This window comes from Bubalus kerabau, chromosome 19, assembly GCF_029407905.1.
Source record: "Bubalus kerabau isolate K-KA32 ecotype Philippines breed swamp buffalo chromosome 19, PCC_UOA_SB_1v2, whole genome shotgun sequence".
Taxonomy (NCBI): Eukaryota; Metazoa; Chordata; class Mammalia; order Artiodactyla; family Bovidae; genus Bubalus; species Bubalus kerabau.
In genome coordinates this window covers 43,713,899-43,739,290 of record NC_073642.1, presented here as the reverse complement: position 1 = coordinate 43,739,290, position 25,392 = coordinate 43,713,899, and the positions used below count along the sequence as shown (strand labels likewise).

Here is a 25,392-nt window from a genome sequence, read left to right as displayed (position 1 = left end):
GTTTACCTAATCATTAATTACTGACACATTTAGAGCTGCCAAAAATGCCCTTGAACTAGGCATTCAGGTATTTTGCCTTCCAAAGGCTGAGGTCAAAGACAAATTGCAGATTTTGTCTGAATATAAAGACCCAAACAAAAATTGAATACAACTCTGCTTACCACCATTGCCTCCACCATTGCCTCCAAAAGAGAACCCTATTTTATTATTAGTTATATATTAATTATTAACTGGTTTTTCCTTCTTTATAAAAATTTCCTCTGTCCCTTCTTTGAATGCTGCTCCATGGGAATACTGATTCTATCTTGTTCAACAGTGTGTTCCCTGGGCCCAGAAATATTCCTGGCACATAGCAGGAGTCCAGTGAATCTTTGCTGAGTGGATGGGCAGATGGATAACACACAGTAGTATAGGCAAGAGATAATGGTGACTTGACTATTGCAAAAGAAATGTGGAAAGTAATTTTTTTTTTTTTTTTTTGCATACAGAATCAATAGCCCCAGCTAAAGGATTGAATGGTAGCAGATGAGGACAAATTATTAAGCAGGGTTGATTTCCAGGGTTCTGGACTGAGAAATTTTTGTATCTTCAGTGTTTAGTATCCAGCCTAACACATAGTAGGTACCTTATTGATGTTTGTTAAATTAGTGAATTGACTCAAGCTTGGACTTCGAAAGCTGAGTGCTGAAGGATGGATGCTTTTGAACTGTGGTGTTGGAGAAGACTCTTGAGAGTCCCTTGGACTGCAGGGAGATCCAACCAGTCCATTCTGAAGGAGATCAGCCCTGGGATTTCTTTGGAAGGAATGATGCTAAAGCTGGAAACTCCAGTACTTTGGCCACCTCATGCGAAGAGTGGACTCATTGGAAGACTCTGATGCTGGGAGGGGTTGGGGGCAGGAGGAGAAGGGGAAGACAGAGGATGAGATGGCTGGATGGCATCACTGACTCGATGGACGTGAGTCTGAGTGAACTCCAGGAGTTGGTGATGGACAGGGAGGCCTGGCGTGCTGTGATTCATGGGGTCACAAAGAGTCAGACACGACTGAGTGACTGAACTGGACTTTGATAGATTTGATTAGCAGTTATGAAATTGGCAAGCACCTACAAGCATTCTGGACATGATATTCCCAAATCTGTGCCCACTGCTGATACCGGATGCTCCCATTGCTTCCCAGTGGCTGAACACTGCAGGCAGAGGCCACTGAGGGGCAGCGTGGTGAACTTTACTGGCGGGAGGAGAGAGCCAGGGAAGTATGATTACTATCGCTGTCATTTGAACTGGGGTTTCAGCCAGGTTGCTATAAAGCTTTGCCGTACCTCACCTTCTTCCCCAGAGGAAAATGAAGAACGCTAATTTAGAAAAATACGGCAAATTTTCAAATTAATTATTGGAACAGTATCTGAACCATGAAAAAATTCTGCTTCCAAAAGAGGATTAAAAAAGAGCATAACGGCACTAATTGTCATAGAGTCTTTGCTACATTTTATAGATTTTTCATTTTGTAAAGCAGTGATTCATTTCAAAGGGAAAAAGTTGAACAGCAATTCCAGTGAAAAGTTAAATTAATACAGACATTAGCCCAGACTTTACACGGGTGATGTTGGCAGGCTACATGAAGCTCTTGCTCCCATGGACACTACACATGGGAAGATAACCTCCCGATTTCTTCGCTGCTATAGTCATTTACTAAATTGTGAGCTTTGATGTGTCCTCGTCCTGGAATTCATTATGTGGCTTCATGGGTTTGCTGGCCCTCCAATTAGCCACTTTTCCTGCCTGATTTCTTAAGAAAGGGACAAAGCTATTTGAGTGGCCATATCCTGCACAATATGGAGTCTGTCATTTTTCCCCTCTCAATGATTTTACAAATAATGATGTGCTGAGCAGAGGGAAGATAACCATTTCAGCATATGCCCACCAATCATCTCTTATTGTTTTCAAAGAATGAGCAAGTGTTCTTCTACACTTTGGGTCAAAATAATTTTTTTTTTTAAATGGCTAGAGTCATATGCATGCCTATGTGGAAAAGTTTCACTTTTAGAATCAACAAAATCATTGTACCCTCTCCTCACTGACCTCACTCCATCAAATCTCCATCATCTGTAATGAGTCTGAAAGCCTGTAAGCCTGATATTCTTTCCCCACCCTCCCTGCCCCCACTCTCGCTGGTTCTGTGGACTTCAGGTGACCACATGATAACACAGGGGACTGGGAAAATAACAGGCCTCAGAAGGGACAGGCCTGCCTTCGAATCTTGTTTCAGTCCCATCATTGCTGTTTGACCCTAGGAAAGTTGCTTATGTTCATCTGTGCAATGGGTTTCTTAATGAACACCACGCGAGGCATTAGAGACGGTGCACGCCTTTGAGATGCAGATGAAGTTCCTGTCATGACTGATCACAGCTCTCACTGTTGCTGCCTAAATCCTCAGAGCACCCCGATTCGTTCATTTATCAATAGGATCATCTCCCCTTGAGTTCTATATTGTGAAACTGTCTCATATTCCATATATTAAACATCTCCCTGTCATTCCTCATTTATTCATTTCACAAATATGAGCTGTGAAATGATTATGTGTTGGGTCTGGCACGAGTCCAGCTGTCCTAGAAATCCCTGCTTTGTGGAAGACTGTGTCAGGCTGCTTTTGGGTATTAAGAAAAATCCAGGGTATCCTTTATTTAAATATCTATATTCATTTCAATATTAACCAACTTGTTGGGTGCTCCTATTTTAGAAAGCATGGTGCTAGCACTAGAATAAGGTACAGACCAGAAGGAGTTTTTGATCTAATAGTTGATGCAGCTATAGGCAAAGTATTTCAAACAAGTAACTTAATAAACTTCACCTCATGGCAAATAGATGGGGAAAAAATGGAAACGGCGATAGAGGTTATTTCCTTGGGCTGCAAAATCACTGTGGATGCTGACTGCAGCCAAGAAATTAGACACTTGCTCCTTAGAAGAAAAGCTATGACAAACTTAGCATATTAAAAAACAGAGACATCACTTTGCTGACAAGTGTCCATATAGTCAAAGCTATGGTTTTACCAGTAGTCATATATAGATGTGAGAGTTGGACCATAAAGAAGGCTGAGCACCAAAGAATTGATGCTTCTGAAACATGGTGCTGAAGAAGACTCTCGAGAGTCCCTTGGGCAGCCAGGAGATCAAACCAGTCAATCATTAAGGAAATCAATCCTGAATACTCATTTGAAGGACTGATGCTAAAGGTGAAGCTCCAGAACTTTGGCCACCTGATGCAAAGAGCTGACTCACTGGAAAAGACCCTGGTGCAGGGAAAGATTGAGGGCAGGAGGAGAAGAGGGCAACAGAGGATGAGATGGTTGGATGGCACTGTGGACTCAATGGGCATGAGTTTGAGCAAACTCTGGGAGACAGTGAAAGACAGAGAAGCCTGGCCTGCTGCAGTCCATGGGATAGCGAAGAGTCAGATATGACTGAGAACAACTTAATAAATACATTCATAATTTAGGTCTGGAGTCTTAGATTTTATTGCCTCTATCATGGGAGGCCATATAAAATCTGAGGGGTCATAGAGGGAAAATATATATATAACATATTCATATATATATATATATATGTTAACACTTATGTAAGATTACAGCTTTCTAGACAAACAAAATATATAGTTTATATGTTCAATAAAGCACATAAAACTGTTATGTCTAGATATATTAATAAAAATCCCATTTTTTAGATGTGATTGTTTTATTTTTGTTTGTTTGTTTCTCTTAATCTCTGAACTGTTGGGTCTCAGATTTTCTAATCCTAAATATTCTGAGAAGAGATTACAGCCCACGCCTGATTCTCTAGGGACTCCTGAGACAGATGGAGCATGGATAATTGGTATCTGCAAACAGTATATCACATCTTGCTTCAGTCAAAAGTTCTTATACTTTTCCTACTGAACTTTTGGGCAGACCTATTCACAAACAGCAAAGTAGATGGAGTCTGCTAGTGAGCATGAGCCCAGGGGCTCTGAACCCAACCCAACTGCACTGAGAATTTAGAAATGTAGGAGAGGATCCAATGCTTGGCCAACCCAGAGGGAGGAGAAGTATTTGGCCAGGAGCCCTTGCAGGAGCCTGTTCACCAAGCAGGATTATAGAGCAGTGGAGGGAGCCAGGAGTGTCTGTCAGGCTCTGTGAACCCAGATGCGGCCTGCTCTGTGAGGATAATTAAAACCTCATCCTGAAAGGAGTGACCCAGTCTTCTGAGTGTTCAGAATATATGAAAAATTTCCAGAAATGATTTTACATTTAATTGCAATTAACTAGTTGCTGCTGCTGCTGCTAAGTTGCTTCAGTCATGTCCGACTCTTCGCGACCCCATGGACCGCAGCCTACCAGGCTCCTCTGTCCGTGAGGTTTTCCAGGCAAGAGTACTGGAGTGGGGTGCCATTGCCTTCTCCGAATTAAGTAGCTACTGTGTGCAAATCTCCATGTATGCGGCTGTAACTTGGTGTTTTGCGTGACCTTGATTCCGCTTTTATTTTCCTCAAGAAAGTCCACCAGCAAAATCTGGTTGTTAGGGAGAGGAAAGTGCTCTGTTTGTCATTACTGAACTGAAATGCTTCCATTAACCTTGAATTACAGGAAGAATCTCCTGTACTTAGCTATTGTTTGCATCATCGTCGCCATCATTATTCCAGGCTCCTGAAGGAGAGACGAGAGTGCTTCTTGTAATGCCAACTGTGATTTGCATGTTCATAGAAGGTTTGAAGTTTCAGAAATTAAATGTCGGGGTGTAAAATTTTCTTGAAGGAAGAAAGTATGATTGCATCCAACTTTCAGAGTACAATCAAAGTCTAAAGGAAATATAATTATTATTGTCGGTTTATCACCTCAAACATGTTGTTGTAAATGTCATTATATCAGATGAGTTTGGTAACAGGTTTTCCATTTTGCACTTTATTTGACAAGGTGATTCATTGTTTAGTGCAGTTTAAGATGTCAGTCCTTCTGGAAGGAATTGAGCTGAGCTGATGTGCATAAGAACATTCTTCCATCAAAGTATATGATTAAAGAAGGGTTAGACTCCTGAAATATTGTTTCCAAACTTGCTGTGAATAAGAGTAGCTTCTTTGTCGAGATATAATTTATCACAGTTTGCTACATCTGGGAAAGTGTATGTAGACTACACATGCAGCTATGGCATTTTGCATAGATCTAAGTCTCTGCAGAATTGTCCTCCTTCAAATAAGTTTGTCTGCAGCATGGAAACCTAGTTAGTAACTGAAGTTGTGTGCTTTTGTGGGCTTCCCAGACACAACTGAAGTGGCTTAGCAGCAGCAGCAGGTAGCTCAAAGGTAAAGAATCTGCCTTCAATGCTGGGTTCTATCCCTGGGTCAGGAAAATTCCCTGGAGAAGGGCATGGCAACCCTCTCCAGTGTTCTTGCCAGGAGAATCCCATGGATAGAGGAGCCTGGTGGGCTACAGTCCATGGGGTCGCAAAGAGTTGGACACAACTGAGAGACTAGAACACATACACACCTCACAATAAGCTCGGGTGATAAAGTAAACATTTGGCTCAACATCTTTGTAGGCAATATGTTGGATTAGTATGTGTTAGTCACCCAATATAGGTAGTTCACAACAGAGCATCCAGCTTTTGAGCCCCAAAAGGGAGCCAGAATATTCTTTTTGCCATTATGATGATGCCAAAAGCATTTCCTTTTTCTCTTTGTTAAAGTCTTCCACCAAATTTTTGAATAAGTGGGCTTCCCTGATAGCTCAATGCAGGAGACCCTGGTTCAATTCCTGTTTTGGGAAGATCTACTGGAGAAAGGATAGGCTACCCACTATCTTCTTTTTGCCATTATGATGATGCCAAAAGCATTTCCTTTTTCTCTTTGTTAAAGTCTTACATCAAAATTTTAAATAAGAATGTAGATCTTTGTAATAAAAACCACCATTTATATATACCCACGAAGAACCAGGAATCGGACTAATTAATACATTATTTCTCATATTCAAAACAACCTTGCCAATTATTTGCATCCTCATTATACAACTGAGGGATCTGAGACTCTGAAAGTGTAAGTAATTTGCCTAAAGACATACAGGTGTTGAGTGACAGAGCTGGGCTTTGTCACCCCGAGACCCCAGTGCCCAAAGTTCTTCATCTTCTGTGGTTGGTGAGTGTCTAAAGCACATCAAACATGCTTTTTTTTTTTTTTTAGTAGTGTTGCCTATAGGTTTTAGTGCTTGCTTGGGCAATTCCTATATTTATATATAATATCTTTCAAAATTCCACTTGGTACCTGACTGTTAGTATCTTGTTGTAGGTGCAACTGTTTACATCAAACAGAACTGAAAGATGGAACATTCTTGGGACTTCCCTGGTGGTCCAGTGGTTAAGAATTCACCTGGTAATTCAGGGGACACAGGTTTGATCCCTGGTCCAGGAAGATTCCACATGCCGTGGAGCAACTAATCCCATGTGCCATAACTATTAAAGCCCTGGTGCCAAAAGCCCTTTCTACACAAGAGAAGCCACTGCCATGAGAAGCCCTCTCACCGCAACTAGAGAAAGCCCGTACCCAGCAACAAAGACCTAGTACAGACAAATACAAACAAAATTTTTTAAAAAGCTGGACCATTCTTTCTTTTCTTTTTCCAAATTCAAATACATGCTGATTTCAACAAAGATCAAAATGGCCCAAGGCTCTTAGAGGGAAATTAGATATAAAGGAACTCCCAAGTATTTTCCAAATTATATTATTTAGTATCGACCAGGTAGAGAATGTCATGTGATAAAATTCCTTTTTAAAACTGGACAGGCTTTTTATGAGAGACGTAATGACCAACATTTGATAATAGAAAATAATTGTATTTATGCAATTGCCATTAAAAATGACAGATATGTCATAGCTGAATAATATCTTCTCCAATGATAAAAGAAGAGGCAGGTTTGATGCTTATATTGGTTTAAGGTTGAAATATTTTCAAGGCCTCCTCCCCACCAGTTTGTCTTGAGGACAGGGGAGTCCAGGATAATTTGCATGGCTCTAAGCCCTGTGTGGGCTCTGCTTCTTGGAGTTGGAATCAAGACTCCAAATTTGGGATCCACTGAAATACTCAGGTATCCCAAACTAGAGGAGGAACTCCTATGACTTTCTGTTTACATTATGGCAGCAGAAGCTTTGAAACCTCAGGTTTGTATGTGTATTTAACCATAGATTTCTTGATTGATGTTACCAAAAATCAAGCCATCTCCAGGTACGAGGGCTTGTTTTCCTTTCCATTTAGATTTTTTAAAATGTTTATCAGTATTCATTTGTCTGCCCACACATATCTACCAACAAATACACACTTGATGGTTTCAAATTCAGTAATAGAATTAAAGCACGTATCATATATCGCATAAATAACACATTGCTTGGGAAGCAGTAGAGCACTGTAGAGTGCGTGGTGTCGGACATGTGGACTCAGATCCCAGTTCTACTTCCATACTATTTCTGAGACTTTGGGCAATTATTTAACTTCTCTCTTCTCAGCTTCTCCATATTTAAGTGGTGTCTACTTCATAGATTTATATGGTAATATTTGTAAAGCACCTAGGAGAGTATTTGGGCACATACTGAATGCTATATAACTATTTGCTTAGTAAGATTTTTTTTCTTGAAGCAATATGATTATCTATTACCTCACATCCCTTAGAATGTCTATTATCAAATCAAAACTATAATGAGGTATTACCTCACACTGGTCAGAATGGTTGGCCATTATAAAAAAAAAATCTACAAACAATAAATGCTGGAGAGGGTGTGAAGAAAAAGGGATCCCTTTTACACTCTTGGCAGGAATATAAATTTATGCAGTCACTGTAGAGAACAGAAGGGAGGTTTCTTAAAAAAAAAATCCAGGAATAGAACTACCATATCACCCAGCAATCCCACTCCTAGGCATATACCTGGACAAAAGCATAATTCCAAAAGATACATACAACTCAATGTTCACTGTAGCACTATTGGCAACAGCCAGGACATGGAAGCAACCTAAATGTCCAGAGGAGTGAATGAAGATGTGGTACATATATACAATGGAACACCACTCAGGAATGAAACTGGGTCATCTGCAGAGGCATTGGCACCCCACTCCAGTACGCTTGCCTGGAAAATCCCAGGGATGGAGGAGCCTGGTAGGCTGCAGTCCATGGGGTCGCTAAGTCAGACATGACTGAACAACTTCACTTTCACTTTTCACTTCCATGCATTGGAAAAGGAAATGGCAACCCACTCCAGTGTTCTTGCCTGGAGAATCCCAGGGACGGGGGAGCCTGGTGGGCTGCCGTCTATGGGGTCGCACAGAGTCGGACACGACTGAAGTGATTTCAGCAGCAGCAGCAGCAGAGGCATGGATGGACCAAGAGACTATCGCACAGAATGAAGTAAGTCAGAAAAAGAGAAACAAATATTGTATATATCCACAGAATATATGTGGAATCTAGGAAAATAATTCAGATGCACCTATTTGCAAAGCAGAAATAGAGACACAGACATAGAGAAGAAGCATATGGACACCAAGGTGGGAAAGAGAGGGTGGGATGAACTGGGAGATTGGAATTGGGATACATTCACTACTATGTGTAAAATAGATAACTAATAAGAACCTACTGTATAGCACTGGGAGAAAAAAAGAAGGTACGATCTGTTTATAGATCATATATTCAGTTAACTTTAGAAACACATTCCAATATACATTAGGTGCTGGCAAATACTGTTTGATTCCACTTATATGAGGTACCTAGAAGAGTCTAATTCATAGAATTCAGAAATACATTGGTAGTTTCTTGGGGATGTGTGGAGGGGAGATGGGGCCTTCCTTAGTGTTTAATAGGGACAGAGCTTCCGCTTAGGAAAGTGAAATTATTGCCACTGAACTGTACAGTTAAACATAGTTAAAATAGCTTGTTTTATGTGACTTTTACCACAGTAAAAATATTTAAATAAAAAAAGATAGGAAATAGCTAAGGGTAGTCTCAGTGAACTCCGGGAGTTGGTGATGGACAGGGAGGCCTGGCGTGCTGCGATTCATGGGGTCGCAAAGCGTCAGACACGACTGAGCGACTGATCTGAAATGATCTGAAGAATGTGAGGAAAAGAGAACCCTTGTGCACTGTTGGTAGAGAAGGTAAATTGATGCAGCCACTATAGAAAATAGTATCCAGGTTCCTCAAAAAAGTAGAACTACCACATGATTCAGCAATTCAACTTCATGGTATTAATATTTATTTGAAGAAAAATGAAAACACTAAGTTGGAAAGGTATCTGTTGCACATCCACTGTATATGAACATGTCGCATGTTCATTACAATAGCCATGATGTGGAAACAACCTGCCTATTTATAGATGAATGGATAAATAAAATCTGATGCACACACACTCAGGAGTATTCAGCCATAGAAAAGAAAGGAAGTAAAATGTCAGAGAAAGACAAATGTTCTTTGATGTCACTTATATGGGAAACAGTGGAAACAGTGTCAGACTTTATTTTTGGGGGCTCCAAAATCACTGCAGATGGCGACTGCAGCCATGAAATTAAAAGACACTTACTCCTTGGAAGAAAAGTTATGACCAACCTAGATAACATATTCAAAAGCAGAGACATTACTTTGCCAACAAAGGTCCATCTAGTCAAGGCTATGGTTTTTTCTGTGGTCATGTATGGATGTGAGAGTTGGACTGTGAAGAAGGCTGAGTGCTGAAGAATTGATGCTTTTGAATTGTGGTGTTAGAGAAGACTCTTGTGAGTCCCTTGGACTGCAAGGAGATCCAACCAGTCCATTCTGAAGGAGATCAGCCCTGGGATTTCTTTAGAGAGAATGATGCTAAGCTGAAACTCCAGTACTTTGGCCACCTCATGTGAAGAGTTAACTCATTGGAAAAGACTCTGATACTGGGAGGGATTGGGGGCAGGAGGAGAAGGGGACGACAGAGGATGAGATGGCTGGATGGCATCACTGACTCGATGGACGTGAGTCTGAGTGAACTCCAGGAGTTGGTGATGGGCAGGGAGGCGTGGTGTGCTGCGATTCATGGGGTCTTAAAGAGTCGGACACGACTGAGTGACTGAACTGAACTGAAGGTAGAAGTCACCTTTTAGTGTGGATTGGCTTCTGCATCAGGGTAACTACAAAAGAATCAAAATTCTGTACATATGGCAAATTGGTTTGACTGTTATAATTTTAAACTACTGTTCCTAGAGATACTAAGTGGTGGTAATCAGACAAATAAACTGCTTGAATCCAAGACCAACCCTGGACAAGTCACCTAATGTTCCTGAGCCTTAGTTTCTTCATCAATAAATCAGAAATATGAATATATCTACTGATTAGGTTGTTATGAGAACCAAATAAGTTAACTTTTTCAAGCACTATTAACTACAGTGCTTTAGTCAGTAACAGCTATGTATTATATGAATCTGTATAGTTTTATGATTTGAGTCCCTTGTACACATTCTCTCATCTTATTGTCAAGGATAAGTGTAAATGGTATCAACTGACTACATTTAAACTGGGATAATGCTTGAGAATGCCAGTGGACCACATTAAGAGGTGAGTAAGCTCGTAGGTATACATGTTCTGATGGTCAGATTTTTATACAGTAACGTGCAAAGTTTTGATTTCTGTATTTTTAAAAATATATGGTGAAATCACAGTGAATTTAGACAACCAAGAATAAAATAAAATATTGAGGAAATAGGAAACCGACCCTGGGACAAAAGATAGAAAGGATTGGCCTTATTTACCTGAAAAGAGACTGATAAATTACTCAGTCAAGGTTTTGAAGACTAGCTTTTATGAGAGTTTTATTTTCATATATGAGAAGATCAAGGAACTGACTGTAGATACTCGTCAGCAAAGTGGACAATGTGAGGACTTCTGTCCATGAATGATGGAGGTTTCCACCACAGGACAGTCTCTTGACAACCTCTAAAAGTCTTCAAACATGAGATAAACTATCACTATCTTGGATATTTAGAATAACTAAATCTAATTCCTTGGAGAAGGTAATGGCACCCCACTCCAGTACTCTTGCCTGGAAAATCCCATGGATGGAGAAGCCCGGTAGGCTCCAGTCCATGGGGTCGCTAAGAGTCGGACACGACTAAGTGACTTCACTTTCACTTTTCACTTTCATGCATTGGAGAAGGAAATGGCAACCCACTCCAGTGTTCTTGCCTGGAGAATCCCAGGGATGGGGGAGCCTGGTGGGCTGCTGTCTATGGGGTCGCACAGAGTCGGACACGAGTGAAGCCACTTAGCAGCAGCAGCAGCAGCAAATCTAATTCCTAGGGATGAAAAGTGAGACCTGATAACCACAAACTACTCCAAGATTTGATTTTGCGCATGGAAGACTAAGGGCTTTCCAAACTCGGTCTGTCCATCACCACCATGTGGTGCCACTGTTATCTGAGGTTGGGCCTCTCAGCCCCCACAGTGGCCCATTACCATGAACAGCCTCCTCTATATACTCCAGAGAAGAATATCATCACTTCTTATGTGTGCCATGGGGTGAAAGCATAGGAAATCACTGACTTCAATGTGTAATGGTCTGAAAAAGAGGTGGCATCTACACACAAATATTGTCAATTTACTGAAAACCTTTTGGAGACTAAATATAACCTTGTGATACGCATATGGGAGCCAGGACAGAAATGAGAAAATTAAGGAATTTACAGTATTCATTATTCAGACTGCTTAGGTGTTCTTTGGATATTCCTTAGGAAAAGAACATTAGAGGAATTCAAATGGAACATTACAATGACTTGGCCAATGTGACAAGGTCTGTCACTTCATGACAAGTGCTGATGGAGCCCATCCATTTCCAACAATCTGTACCTTGAAAATCTGGAGTGATATGATTCCAAATTTTCTTGACAGAAAGCCAAGACAACCTCTTGAGCTAAAGGACACAGATCACATTCATCATGTTCTTTGACTTTTTGTCTCTTCCTTTTGTGTTTCCAGTTTTATTTGTATTTGATCATAATCAGAATAGGAAATATTCACCCACCAGTCATTCATTCTTTTATTTACCAGACACATAGAAAGAACATTTATAAATTTATAGAATGACTGTTCAAAGTTTTGAATGATGCAATAAAACAGAAAGGTAATTGGGATCATGAGACAAACACTGAAATAACTATCATATAAGAGAATGTATAAGAAGCATCACGAGGGTAAACTGGGAAAATAGCTTTGGACAACGGAGACGGAGATGAGAAATCAGCATCAGCATATAATTCGGAAGGTAAAATGCCGTCTTTCAATCAGTTAGAAGCATTTTAAGACTTTTCATGGAACTTATTGATTTATCATTGGTCATCGCATCCATAAAGAGGCCTAAGTGTATGATCTCAACATAGACTCAAGGCTTATAATTCTCTCTCAGGGCCATTACTGCTGGACAGTATGGTACAAATTAACGTGGCTAGGATGAGCCTTCTTTTTGACAGATGAAATGTCTAGTCTAAATGGCATAAAACAGGGCTGGATCCCAAGTGCCCTCCTTTTAATTTTATAACTGAACAAATTGGTTGTGTTTAGATGTCCCAGCCACAGCAGGACAAGTGCCTCTCATGTGTTGATGACATACTTTCCTACATGGTTACAAAGTGGCTTTTTGACAAGCAATTCAGCCTATTGGCCAACTTATGTCAGAAGAAAAGATGCTAAGTATTAATTCTCCTAAAAACAAAAGTGATCCATTTTGGCAGGCATACTTTGACATCTTAATGGATAATGTTAAACTAGTCTGTTCAACTGATGCCATCTGTAATTCCTTAGGGTAAAATCTGTGATTCACCTGGTTAACTCTTGGCATTCTGTTGGTCTTAAACATTTGACATGAGTCATGTTAAGGATATTCTGTGGTCAAGACAGATCTTTGGTACTTCTTATCTTCAAAACCTTCTAAGACACACCTTCTCCTTTGTACCTTGTGATACAAAATTCCAGCATTTTCATCAATCTGTGTAAACAGTGAGCTGCTTTGTGAGAACTGTCCTTGATCTATTAAAAAGTGCTCATCTGGCTTACTGTTTTACAGAGATAAAGTGACTCTCCATTAAGATAAACATATCAGACAAGTCTTTTTTATTTTCACAGGGAAACAGCATCTGTCACTACACATCTGATCTTTTTTTCAATCAGAAATGTGGATTCATGTTGATGTATGGCAAAACCAATACAATATTGTAATTAACCTCCAATTAAAATAAATAAATTTATATTAAAAAATGTGGACTATCTGTGAGTAGATCTAGATAGCAATCTCAAATTTGAATTACATTATTACTCATCTTCTGTCAAAAAGCCTGGCTGAGACTATCGATGCTTAGAAGGAATTGTTGAAGGGAACCACCGATCAGGCATTTTCAAGATTCTTCAAACTACAACTATGCTGTGTCCTTACTTATCATAAGAAGTAGTTCTATGCAGACACTGGGGGAAGGAGAGGGTGGGATGAATTGAGAGAATAGCATTGAAACATACACATTATCATGTGCAAAATTAGATAACCAGTGGGAATTTGCTGTATGATCCAGGGAGCTCAAATCTGGTGCTCTGTGACAACCTAGAGGAGTGGGATGGGGTGGGAGGTAGGACAGAGGGTTCCAAGAGAGAGGAGACATAGGTATACCTGCTGCTGCTAAGTCGCTTCCGTTGTGTCCGACTCTGTGTGACCCTGTAGACGGCAGCCCACCAGGCTCCCCTGTCCCTGGGATTCTCCAGGCAAGAACACTGGAGTGGGTTGCCATTTCCTTCTCCAATGCATGAAAGTGAAAAGTGAAAGTGAAGTCACTCAGTCGTGTCTGACTCTTAGCGACCCCATGGACTGCAGCCCACCAGGCTCCTCCGTCCAAGGGATTTTCCAGGCAAGAGTACTGGAGTGGGGTGCCATCGCCTTCTCTGAAAGGTATACCTAGGGTTGATTAAAGTTGATTTATGGCAGAAACCAATACAATATCATAAAGCGATTACACTCCAATTATAAATAAATAAATAAAAAAGAAAAACTTCTGGAAAACTATAAAAAGAAGTAGCTCTATGCAGCCTTTTTAAAAGCAGACTTAAATCATAGTATCTGTTATGTTATTCAATGGTCCCCAAATAAAGACTCATTGGGCAAATTCCTCCTAAAACTCAGGTACAGGGAAAAAGTTATTTCCTTTTGTTAAACAAAGAATACTCTCATTGATCATGTTTTCTTCTTTACTTTAATTGCTGACAAACTCAGAGTAAAGTTTTATGCTTAGATTTAGTGCTTTCCCCTTGTTTGGATTTTCAAATATTATTCCCTCACTGTTTTTATTTCTTGGCTCATGTCTTTTATTATATTAATAATTTCTTACTCAACTGTGATTTTTATTGTAAGGTACCTCATATCACATACCACTTGAGAAAGTAGGCAGTGTATAAATATATATGAAAAACATCATCTCTTCAACATAGACTGGTTAGCGACTGTTTGGAGCAATGACTAAGAAAGTGTGGTCAATGTAATACCTGTAGAAGAATCGCCTGATTAGACAGACACTTAGGCTTTACCTCATGTCTGCTGGATCAGAACAAAGGTGGGACTGGGAATTTTCATTTTCACAAGCTTCTCCAGTGCGTATTCTACAGATTAAGGATGAGAACTCCAAAGTTACTACCCTTCCTTCAAAAGAAGGATACACCTTATATTTCCCAAGCATTGTCTACAGCTGTGTGTATGAGTGTGCTCAGTTGCTCAGTTGTGTCTAATTCTTTGAGAATCCATGGACTGTAGTCCCCCCGCAGGCTCCTCTGTCCATGGGATTATCCAGGCAAGGATACTAGAGCAAGTTGCCATTTCCTCCTTCAGGGGATCCTCCCAACCCAGGAATCGAACCTGCATCTCTTGGGCCTCCTGTGCTGGCAGGTGGAATCCTTACCACTATGCCACCTGGGAAGCCCGTCGGTAGCTCTAGTAGGTCAGAAATTTAGATGTTCACAAAATGCCTGGTTGAATGAAATGTGTGAGGAAAAGTGATAAACCCTAGGCCTGAACCAAGAATGAATAAGGAACTGGAAAATTCTTACTATATACCATGTGTGAGTCATGGGGAGTATTGACACCAGGGTAGCAGCAGGAATGGTAAATATTTAGAGATTTCAAACTGGGGGGAAGAGGGAACACAGGACTTTTCTAGTCACATTTTTGGGGGTGAGAGAGACATCAGAGATATTCCAGAATTTGAATGTTGAACAAATGGAAAAATGTTAATGTCATTATGTGACATAGACAATCATATAAAAGTAAAAAAAAAAAAATACAAGCTTGGGTTTTAAAGTATGAGGTCCTAAGAAAACTACTAGGTGAAAGGACAGTTGGATAAATGGGCCTAGATCTAGAATTCTTGAGAAAAGCCAAGCTTAGTAATTAAACGCTGGAACGTTACACCTAGAGGTGAGTTGAAATCATAGAAGTAGATAACAACTCTGGAACTATAGAGTGAAATGCAAGGAAGGCTTAGAAAGAAATCTAGAGAAACACCTCCAGTGAAGAGAGGGAGGAGACACATGTCAAAAAGTAGGAGGCAGAAAAGAGAATTGTGGGCTTCAGAAGTCAAAATAAAAATGGTTTTCAAAACAGGGTTTGAGTGCCAGATGCTCTTTTGCTGTCTGCTAGGATTATAATTTCCTGAGGAATTGTACTTGAGCCATTTGAGTAGAGTGGAGGGAACAAATGGGAGGGATAGAAACCTAGAATTCGGATAGTATAGGATGGAGAGCTAGGATGGTCACAGGATCAGGAAGAAGGTTTGAGGATGAAGTTACTGCCAGACTCTGTGGTGCCTTTTCAAAAACTGGGGAAATGTGACGCTTATAATGGGTAGAAACTCCCACGCGTGCTGGCCTGACTTGGCCAGCAGAATACTGGACGGTTTCATCTTGTCTGGCCCTTTCAGCTAGGAGTTATATGCTGAAGTTTTTGATGACAGCACATATTTAAGAATGTTTCTAGGCCTAGAAAAAGCATTTGTTGTTGGGGGTAAGGACAGCATGGAGTGTAACTAAGAGAGAGGAGGATAAAGATAATTGATAAATCAAAGGGAGCATGAAAACACACACAGCTGCTTTTAGAAAACAGAGCAGATACAGCTATTTATACCAATACCTTACTTGAAATAAATGTCATTAATCTTTTCACATAATATGGGCATGAAATGGACTCCAAATCTCCTGTTATATTTACAAAAGGGCTTCAGAAAAGTTGTGAGTGCCATATAGTTACAACAAAGAATGAGGCAGATCTCAAGAATTGATATGGGATGATTTCCAGAGGATATTATTAAATGAAAAAAATCAAAGGCAAAGGACACATTTAGTATGCCACCTTTTGTGCTCGAAAGAAAGGAAAATAAAAATATATTCATATATCTGCTTATTACTACAGAAAGAAGCAGAAGAAAAATAAGCCAGAAGACAACAGAATTTTGGACTTATAAGAGCTGATGGGAACTGAGGTTGATGAGCTAGGTGAGGGAATGACAATGTTTTAAATATACCTTTTTAGGTAGTTTTGAGTTTGGAGAACATGTTAATATTCTACATATCTAAAAATAAAAAAGTTAATAAGAACTGGAGGGAAGAAAAAAATAACTAAAAACTGAAAGGAAATGGAAACAAATGAACTTAATTTTGTTTTAAATGAAAGTCATAATAAAAGGGAAGAAATAAAGAAAGAAGGGAAAAGAAGTGAGGGATGAAGGCGGGAAGAAAAAAGAGCCAATAACTAAGTAACAACATAACTTAGGAGCTTTGGGACACAGTGTTTGACCATACCCTCAGTCTCTGGCAGGGTTGGGAGTGTGGGAAAGAGAATGTGCAGATGGGGAGATTGCAAATGAATTCTGAACTGTTTTTTGCAGGTTTATTACAGAGAAGTGAAGTGAAGTCTCTCAGTCGTGTCCGACTCTCTGTGACCCCGTGGACTGTAGCCCACCAGGCTCCTCCGTCCATGGGATTTTCCAGGCAAGAATACTGGAGTGGGTTGCCATTTCCTTCTCCAGGGGATCTTCCCGACCCAGGGATCGAACCCAGGTCTCCCACATTGCAGACAGACACTTTAACCTCTGAACCACCGAAGCAATTCTGAAACCATTTTAATGGTATTGTGTTACTCAGCAAATGAGTAAATGTGTTGATGTTGGTATCCAGGGAGCTCACGATGGAAGAAGGGAATATGAAATGGGAAAAGTCAAGAAAGAATCTGTGGGATGGGTTGTAACTGGAGGAACTGATGTGAACTCCTGGTTTCTAAGATCAGTCTATGTATGTGTATCTGTGGGTTTGCATGTGCATGCATACATCTCTGCATGTATATACATCTACACATATGCATATGCCTTTGCACATACACATGTACATATATGTGTATACATATTTGTGTATTTGCTAGATTTGCCGACTGAAGGGTCAGAAAAGCAAAAACATCTCGGTAGCCCTAAGCATACCTAGCACTCAGATCTTGGTCTCCAATGCCAACTCCTACAAAGGACCAAAGCTTTGCAAAGAAATGACTGATTCAAGGATTGGGGCAGGTAAGTACAAGGTAAAGTTGAAACATCTTGTTATACCAGAAAGTGAGAGATTGTTTAAAGATGTCATAAGAACTAAAGAGCAAGATTGAAAGGCTCCCACTGGTCAAATTTGGGACAATTTCAGCACCAAAATAATTTGAGTATAGTGATGGATTATAAAATAATTGGGAAAAAAGAAATTCATGAATTCATACTTATAAATATATAAATAGGGGGAAAGGGAGAGATTTTATTATAGTGAAATATCAAGGGCCACTGCTAAGTGTGAAGAGAGTGGCAGAGTTGGAAAATCATAATTTTGCAGCCATCTTAGATTTGGGTGAGATAAGTATTATCAATGGATGGTAAATAAATGGAAAATTTTGAGGAGGGGCAGGATATTTACATGGTTTTACAGTGTTTTTCCATAAAATGTCCAAAATTAACATCACCAAAGAGAAACAGATGAATACTATGTGTCTCTAGACAGGACACACCAGGAACGATAGAAAACCATCTATGTTGATTCCTGTTGAGAAATCATGATTTCAATCTAATCATGAGGAGAGATCAAACACAAAGTGAGGAATCATCTATTTTGCAAAGGGGGAATCATTCTTCAAAATTGCCAGTGTTATAAGAAGACAAAGAAAGGCTGAGGAAATGTTTCCAGGTTGAAGGAGATTAAAGAGAATGACAACTAAATTCAAGACTTAAATTACGTACAAAGAGGGAAAAGGATATTATTAAGGAAATTTATAAAATTGGAACATGCAAGGCAAATCAAATAAATAGATTTTGCATATTTTATATTTATATCCATAAATCTATCAACAATTGCACTATGGTTTTATGAAAGAGCACACCTATATCCTTATGAAGAAATGTATAATGAAATATTTAGGGATAAAAGGCCACAATGTATATAATTTATCTTCAAATGGATTCAGAATAAAATCATATGGTTGGGTAAATACAAAAATGACAAAGCAAATGGGCTGAGATATTGACAATAGATAAACCTAGTTAAAGTGTACTGTTTTTATTTTTGTAATACTTTGTAAATCTGAAGTTATTTTCTAATAAAACATTGAAAAAGTTTTCACTTGTTATTATTTAAAATACATATAGTTAGGTATGTTGTCAGCGTGAAACTCAGCAAATATCCAGGAAATCTGCTATCTTAGAAAATATCTTTTGAAGATAATGAGAAATTTTGAGATGAATTTTTTACAAACTGAGACCTCAGTATTTACTCTTAAAATTACATTACCTTTAGGGGAAAAAAGACCTAAGTGAAGAAATGTCACATAAAAAGCCCACATTTTCATTCCATTAAATTAAAATTTAATTTATACTTACACTTTGAATTTTCCCTCTCCACCACCTCTTTCAGATATGAAACAAAATACATGAAAGGGAAATTGCATATTTTAAGTATTCTCAAGCAAAAATGTATGTTCCTACTAGAACATTAATCTCATCCTTCATAATTAACTATTGCATTTTTCTTTCATCAGGCTCTGACCTTTAAGGTGTTCCTGTTGTGTGTGTTTTTAATGTCTAACTTTTCTGGCAAATGTGCAGAGGTCATAATGAGGCATAATTATATACAGTATATAATTTTCTTTGGCCTTTTTCAAGTGCTAATTTAGCTATCATTTCTTCATATAGAATTTTTATAAGAAATACTTTTAAAAATGAAAGTCCTTTCTCCAGCTTTGGTATGAATTATATGTTCAATAAGTAACACAGACAGGAAATTTAGTAACATACATATAGATGTTAAGTGAACTCTGTAAAATAAATTCTTATTTATATAGATGGAAATGAGTTTCTGAAACAGCTTTTTCCCTCCACACTCTGCTTTTATGAAAAGGAGACAAGTAATAACTAGCCTGCTATATGGGCAGGCCACTCAAGATGGCTGTTCTCTTGCTTTCTGTATATCCCCTGCTCAACCAGTCCCTGTCTCATCTACATGTTACTCCCCTGACCGACCTTCCCTCTTAAATTATAGAGCCTAATCAGTAAATGCCTGTGTACTTGCCCATGGTCCCAGCCAGTGATTATTCTGATTTTCAGATCAGAATTATCTCCACTATGATAGCTTATCAGAGGGGTGGTGAAGGGTACCCACCTCTGCTGGTTTCCCTGGCAACCAATGAGCCAACTTGATGTCAATTCCCTCTATAGCTGTTACTCTTCCTCTTCTCCTGTTGGTAAAAACAACTTCCATGTCCAGTTCACCACCTGCCGCACACAGTGGGGCGTTGCTCCAGGATTTTGCTTTAGAAACGGAAGATCCCTTCTCCCCCATCTATTAAACCACTGGTATCTCTGTCTCTGACTCTGAGCTCTTTCTTTGCTCTTGAGCTGGTTAAGTACAGGGCTTGCAGGCCTATAGGGTGCAGTCCCCCACCTGCCTTTCCAGTCCTCAGTTGCCTTATTGTAAAATGGGCATGCATAAAGTAGGATGACATAATGACATCTGCAGCAACACGGATGGACCTAGAGATTGTCATACTGAGTGAAGTAATTCAGACAGAGCAAGACAAATAGCATATGATCTAGCTTATCTGTGGAATCTAAAAAAATGGGTACAAATGAACTTATCTACAATAGAGAAATAGAGTTATAGATGTAGAAAACAAACTTATGGTTATCAGGGGTAAGGAGGGGAGGGATAAACTGGGAGATTGGGATTCACATAAACACACTACTATATATAGAATATGTAACTCATAAGGACCTACTGTATAGCACAGGGAACTCTATTCAATATACTCTGTAATGACCTGTATGGGAAAGTAATTTAAAAGGGAGTAGCTATTTGTATAACTGATTCACTTTGCTGTACACTTGAAACTAACACAACACTGTCAATCAACTGTACTCCAATACATTTTTTTAAAATGGGCATAAAATTAGCATAGTGAGTGGCACATAGTGGGTAGTCAAAAGATATTATTTTTATTAATTATATTGATTTAAAAAATAATATCCAGGGTGTGTTTACTGTCTTAACCTGATTTCCTATAACTTATTTGTCCTACTAAATAATAACTGGTCATCATTATGATAATGCTGAATCATCAAAGATTAAATTTTTAAAATGTTTAGGGCTTCCCTGGTTGCTCAGGGGTAAATTAAAGAATCTGTCTGCCAATGCAGGAGACACAGGTCCGACCCTGGGTCAGGAAGATCCCACATGCTGTGGAACAACGAAGCTTCTGCGCCATAATTATTGCGCCTGTGCTCTAGGGCCCAAGCTCTGCAAGAAGAGAAACCACCACATTGAGAAGCCTTTGCACCACAACTAGGGTGTAGCCCCAGCTCACCGCAACTAGAGAAAAGCCCGCACAGGAATGAAGGCCCGACATAACCGAAAATAAATAAAATCTTTAAAAAAACTTAAGTTGCCAGGAAATCACACATGACTTAATCAAATTCTTAGGGTAAGAGGAATATTCTGGTGTTCAGTTATTCAGAATCAGAATCTGTCATCTTTTATTTTTTAAATATAGCAATTAAGTGAGAGTTGGACTGTGAAGAAGGCTGAGCACCAAAGAATTGATGCTTTTGAACTGCAGTGTTGGAGAAGACTCTTGAGAGTCCCTTGGACTGCAAGGAGATCCAACCAGTCCATTCTGAAGGAGATCAGCCCTGGGATTTCTTTGGAAGGAATGATGCTAAAACTGAAACTCCAGTACTTTGGCCACCTCATGTGAAGAGTTGACTCACTGGAAAAGACTCTGATGCTGGGAGGGATTGGGGGCAGGAGGAGAAGGGGACGACAGAGGACGAGATGGCTGGATGGCATCACTGACTCGATGGATGTGAGTCTGAGTAAACTCCGGTGGATGGTGATGGACAGGGAGGCCTGGCGTGCTGCAATTCATGGGGTAGCAAAGAGTCGGACACAACTGAGTGACTGATATGATCTGATTTTACTCATGTTGAAGAATACCTCTTAACCTTCAAATAGTTAGCAGTTTTACTGTCTATAAACTATTTTTCCATATAATTTTCATCATTAGTATAAGAGAATACTCTTAAACTTAGAACACTAAAAAACATATTTAGAAAATGGGCAAGTAGTATATATGTAAAAAAAGAACTATTTCCTGAAAAATTAAGGAGCTTTCATTTTACAAAACCTTGCTGTAAGCATCGTCAGTCATTTGAGATTGGCAGGCATGAGAGAACCTATGTGAAAACTGATTTGACTTTCACACCATTGTAATGACAAGATGAAATTCAGCAATGTGAATTTCTCTATAAAAAGACACTTTAAACTAAATGAAACATGCTTGCAAGCAAGCAAACACACACACACAGAGGGAATTATTTGTCTTGAATTGCTGACAGTGTAAGTAACTTGATCAACTAATAGTACCAGACTAATTCTATAAACCTTAGAGCATTTTTTATAAACCAGTGGTTAGGGAATACTGGGATTTAAAGAGGATCTTATGCATTTTTATGTTGCTAATGCCTTAAATCATTTTAGTCCTTGAATGAATGTTGCTGAATAATATTTGTTTCATGCCTGTAATGGCCCATTTTTTATAGGGAGGTGGGATTTTTTTTTTAAATCGAAGGTTAAGTGTTAAGGACAAATAAATGTTTTAGTAATTTTAGTATAGTTTTTACAAAATCATTTGGTTCGTGAATTAGTTATTACTTTTAGTAAGTTAATAAAATCCATTAATATGTGTCTTGATGGTGTGGAAAAACAGCAAATTTTACATCTGGTGATACAAGTCCAAATTTGGCACATAAAATAGATGAAGGGAGAAAAAGCAAGGCTGCAGTCTATAAGGTTGATGAACATGGCAGCCTCTATGATAGAGACACCAAAGACTTTGTGAACATCTGGAAAATCTGAATGTTCTGTATGTTATGCCTCTGTAGTTAATAAGGAGTGAAGTTGCTTGGGTTAAATCATCAAAATGGGCCATTTCACTAATGTAAATCTGAGGCCAAGTTTTCTCACATTTTGCATTAGCTGCCCATAAACTCACTTGTTTTTAAGAATGTACTCACCAGAAAGCTCAAGTTCTTTGTGGCTGTGGAACAGGGGTGTTGGTTGAGTCTCTTGTTCTTTGGAAGCCATTTCCCAGGTATGGGGGCACTTCCTTTCAAGCAAGAGAGTGCAAGCCTCAATATCAGTGATTCTTAAGCTATCACAAGGGATTTGTAACAAATAATAAAGTACCAATGTTTAGGAAATCGCTTTTTGTTTAAGTATGAAATAGATTGTCTTAAAAGCTATCCGTACACTATGGATATGCCATCGCACTTTGCCACATTAAGATCCCCTTCATGAGTGGGAGAGAAGTGGGCAGAGCCTTTCCTGACTGGAAATTGCTTATCAATTTTTGGCAAAAGTTGGAAGTGTCTCACACAACCTTCCAAGTTGTGTGTGTTGCAATAGAAAACAGACTGAGAAAAGTTGTTTTATGCATTTTCTAGCTTACTTTAAAACCCAGTACAAACCATTCTTGCATATTTTATGCTTTGTGAGAGCCTATTAGTCAAGGAACAGAGTGGTCTCAAAGCACTGGCCACAATGTCTTTGCTGCAGAAACCTTAACATTGTGGGCTTGCCTTGCATGTGTCATTTTGTTATTTTACTGGAAATGCAAATACATAATTCTCAAATTAAGAGGCTGTTGATATGTGGAAAGAAGAGTTTGCTTTTGAGAGAGAAAATGGCGAAAAGGCGGCTGTCTTTATGTGGTCCCTCCCTAGGCATAATGGCAGTGGGAGGTGGTAGGGCTGACAAAAGTGAATTAGGAAAAAAGTGTAGCAAGTCTGTAACCTTTGAACAGCTTCTTTTCAAAAACTGTCTACCTATGACCACAGCACAATCTGTGGTGTGTACTGATCTCCTTGATAAAGTCACATGGTTATTTATGACTAGGCCTTAGGAAATGCAAGTGTATCTTACATAATCCTTGATCATGGTTTTACCTTTTTGGGGTTGAAAAATAAATTTGAAAACCCTGATTCTGAAATGGATTGTTTTTAAATTTCTTTGGACTACTTTAAAGAAAAACATTTAGAAAAGCGATTCCAGTTTATTGGTAAACTGAAGTGAGTTTAGGTTGTGTCAATTTTTCTGATGGTTTTGATTGAATTAATGACTTAGTCTATAATTGACTAATCCTCTAAATCAATCAAAGACAGTCTGTAATAAGTGAACTAAATTTAAATCCTTAAACCACCTGTGGATGTAGAACAATCTTTATGAAACAAAGCACACTTCATTTTACTAAGGACACGTGAAACTGAAATTAAGAACTCAATAAAACCTAGAAAGCAAAAAACTGCTGTAGGTGCTAATACATTGATTTTGCAAATGAAAACCTTCCTGCCTCTAAGAAAATGGTGTCAGAATTAAGAATAATATAGACCAGGGATGGGAACACTTTCTCTGAAATGGACCTAAATATTTTAGGCTTTGCAGGACATATGGTCTCCATCACAACTACTTATCTCTACAACTACCGTGCAAAAGCAGCCATAGACAATATGTAAACAAATGTGTGGGGCTGTGTTCCAATAAAACTTTATTCATGGACACTAATATTTGAATTTCATATAATTTTCACATGTCATGAAGCACTCTTTTTATTTTTTTCAACCACTTTAAAATGTAAAAACCATTCTTAGCTCATAGGCCAATAGGAAGTGAGCTAGATTTAGCTCAGAAACTAGTTTGCTGACCCATACCTTATCCTGATGAAGCATGAGCTGTAAGAGTAAGTAGTGAACTTCAAGACACATCAAGAATGTCAGTGAATCTTTCACACTTATAGAGTAGCTACTGAACACTATTGAACATCACCTATGTAGTATTTTTGACTAAAATGCTTACCCTGAGTTGAATAAAGAGAAAACCGAACATATCCAGACTGTGGGTCATTCTATAAAACTGGACAGGGCCCTTCAGAAATGTCAGTTATAAAAGACCAGGGAAAGAAAGAATAAAAGTGCAGGGAAACTGTTCAAGATTAAAAAGATAGGAAAACTAAAAACAATGTGTAATCTTTGGTTCCTGTATTAAAGCAAAAACAACCATAAAAGGACACTCCTGGGATATCTGGAGAAATTTGAATATGTGTTGTCAGGTTTTATTGCATCAATGTTATTAATCCATTACTTGGGTGTGAGGATGGTATTGTGAACTTAGAGAACAATGCCCTGATCTTTGGTGATAAATGCCAAAGCATTTATAGACGTGCAATTTAATTTCAAATGGTTTGACCACACAAAAGTGCGTGTGTGTGTGTGTGTGTGTGTGTGTGTGGAGAGAGAGAGATGAAACAAAAGTGATAAAATATTAACAATAAATGAATCTGAGTGATAAGTATACAAATATTACTATACTACTCATTCAGCATTTGTATAGCCCTGAAATATTTCAAAATAAAAATTGAAATAAAAGAATACATAGAAAAAAGAGACAGCTGTAAATTTAGTGAGTTTAACTTGGAAAATTTTGCAGTATAAGACTTATATAGTGCTTGAAAAATAAAGTATTTGTTAGAATTACAAAATAATATCAGTTCTATTTAGAAATTAAAATAATTTGACTTGTAAGAAATAGCTGAATCATTTTAGTGTGTTTTCATATTTTTATCAAATTTTTCCCCAGGAAAGTTACAGTGTTGGTAAAACCTAAAGTTGGACTAATAAAACACAACAAAATTATTAAGCTCAGCTTCTCAAAAGCCCTGAAATTAGATTTTTTGTTTTGTTGTTATTGCATAAGATGTATGTTTATTCAGTGACCAGAAATC

At 38.7% G+C, this 25,392-nt stretch overlaps 1 protein-coding gene across 4 annotated transcripts in view; it reads right to left on the bottom strand.

Annotated features, from left to right (window-relative positions):
* The window catches only part of AKAP6 (A-kinase anchoring protein 6), a 657,364-nt gene that overhangs the window by 34,592 nt on the left and 597,380 nt on the right, over positions 1–25,392 (bottom strand). For 3 of the 4 annotated variants that reach the window (XM_055555599.1, XM_055555600.1, XM_055555601.1), the window contains one exon: positions 22,631–22,722. The gene's annotated coding sequence lies outside the window, so the exon portion shown is untranslated. Of the gene's footprint in view, positions 1–19,721; positions 19,835–22,630; positions 22,723–25,392 lie in introns of all 4 variants that reach the window. The other variant, XM_055555598.1, reaches the window with a different exon arrangement.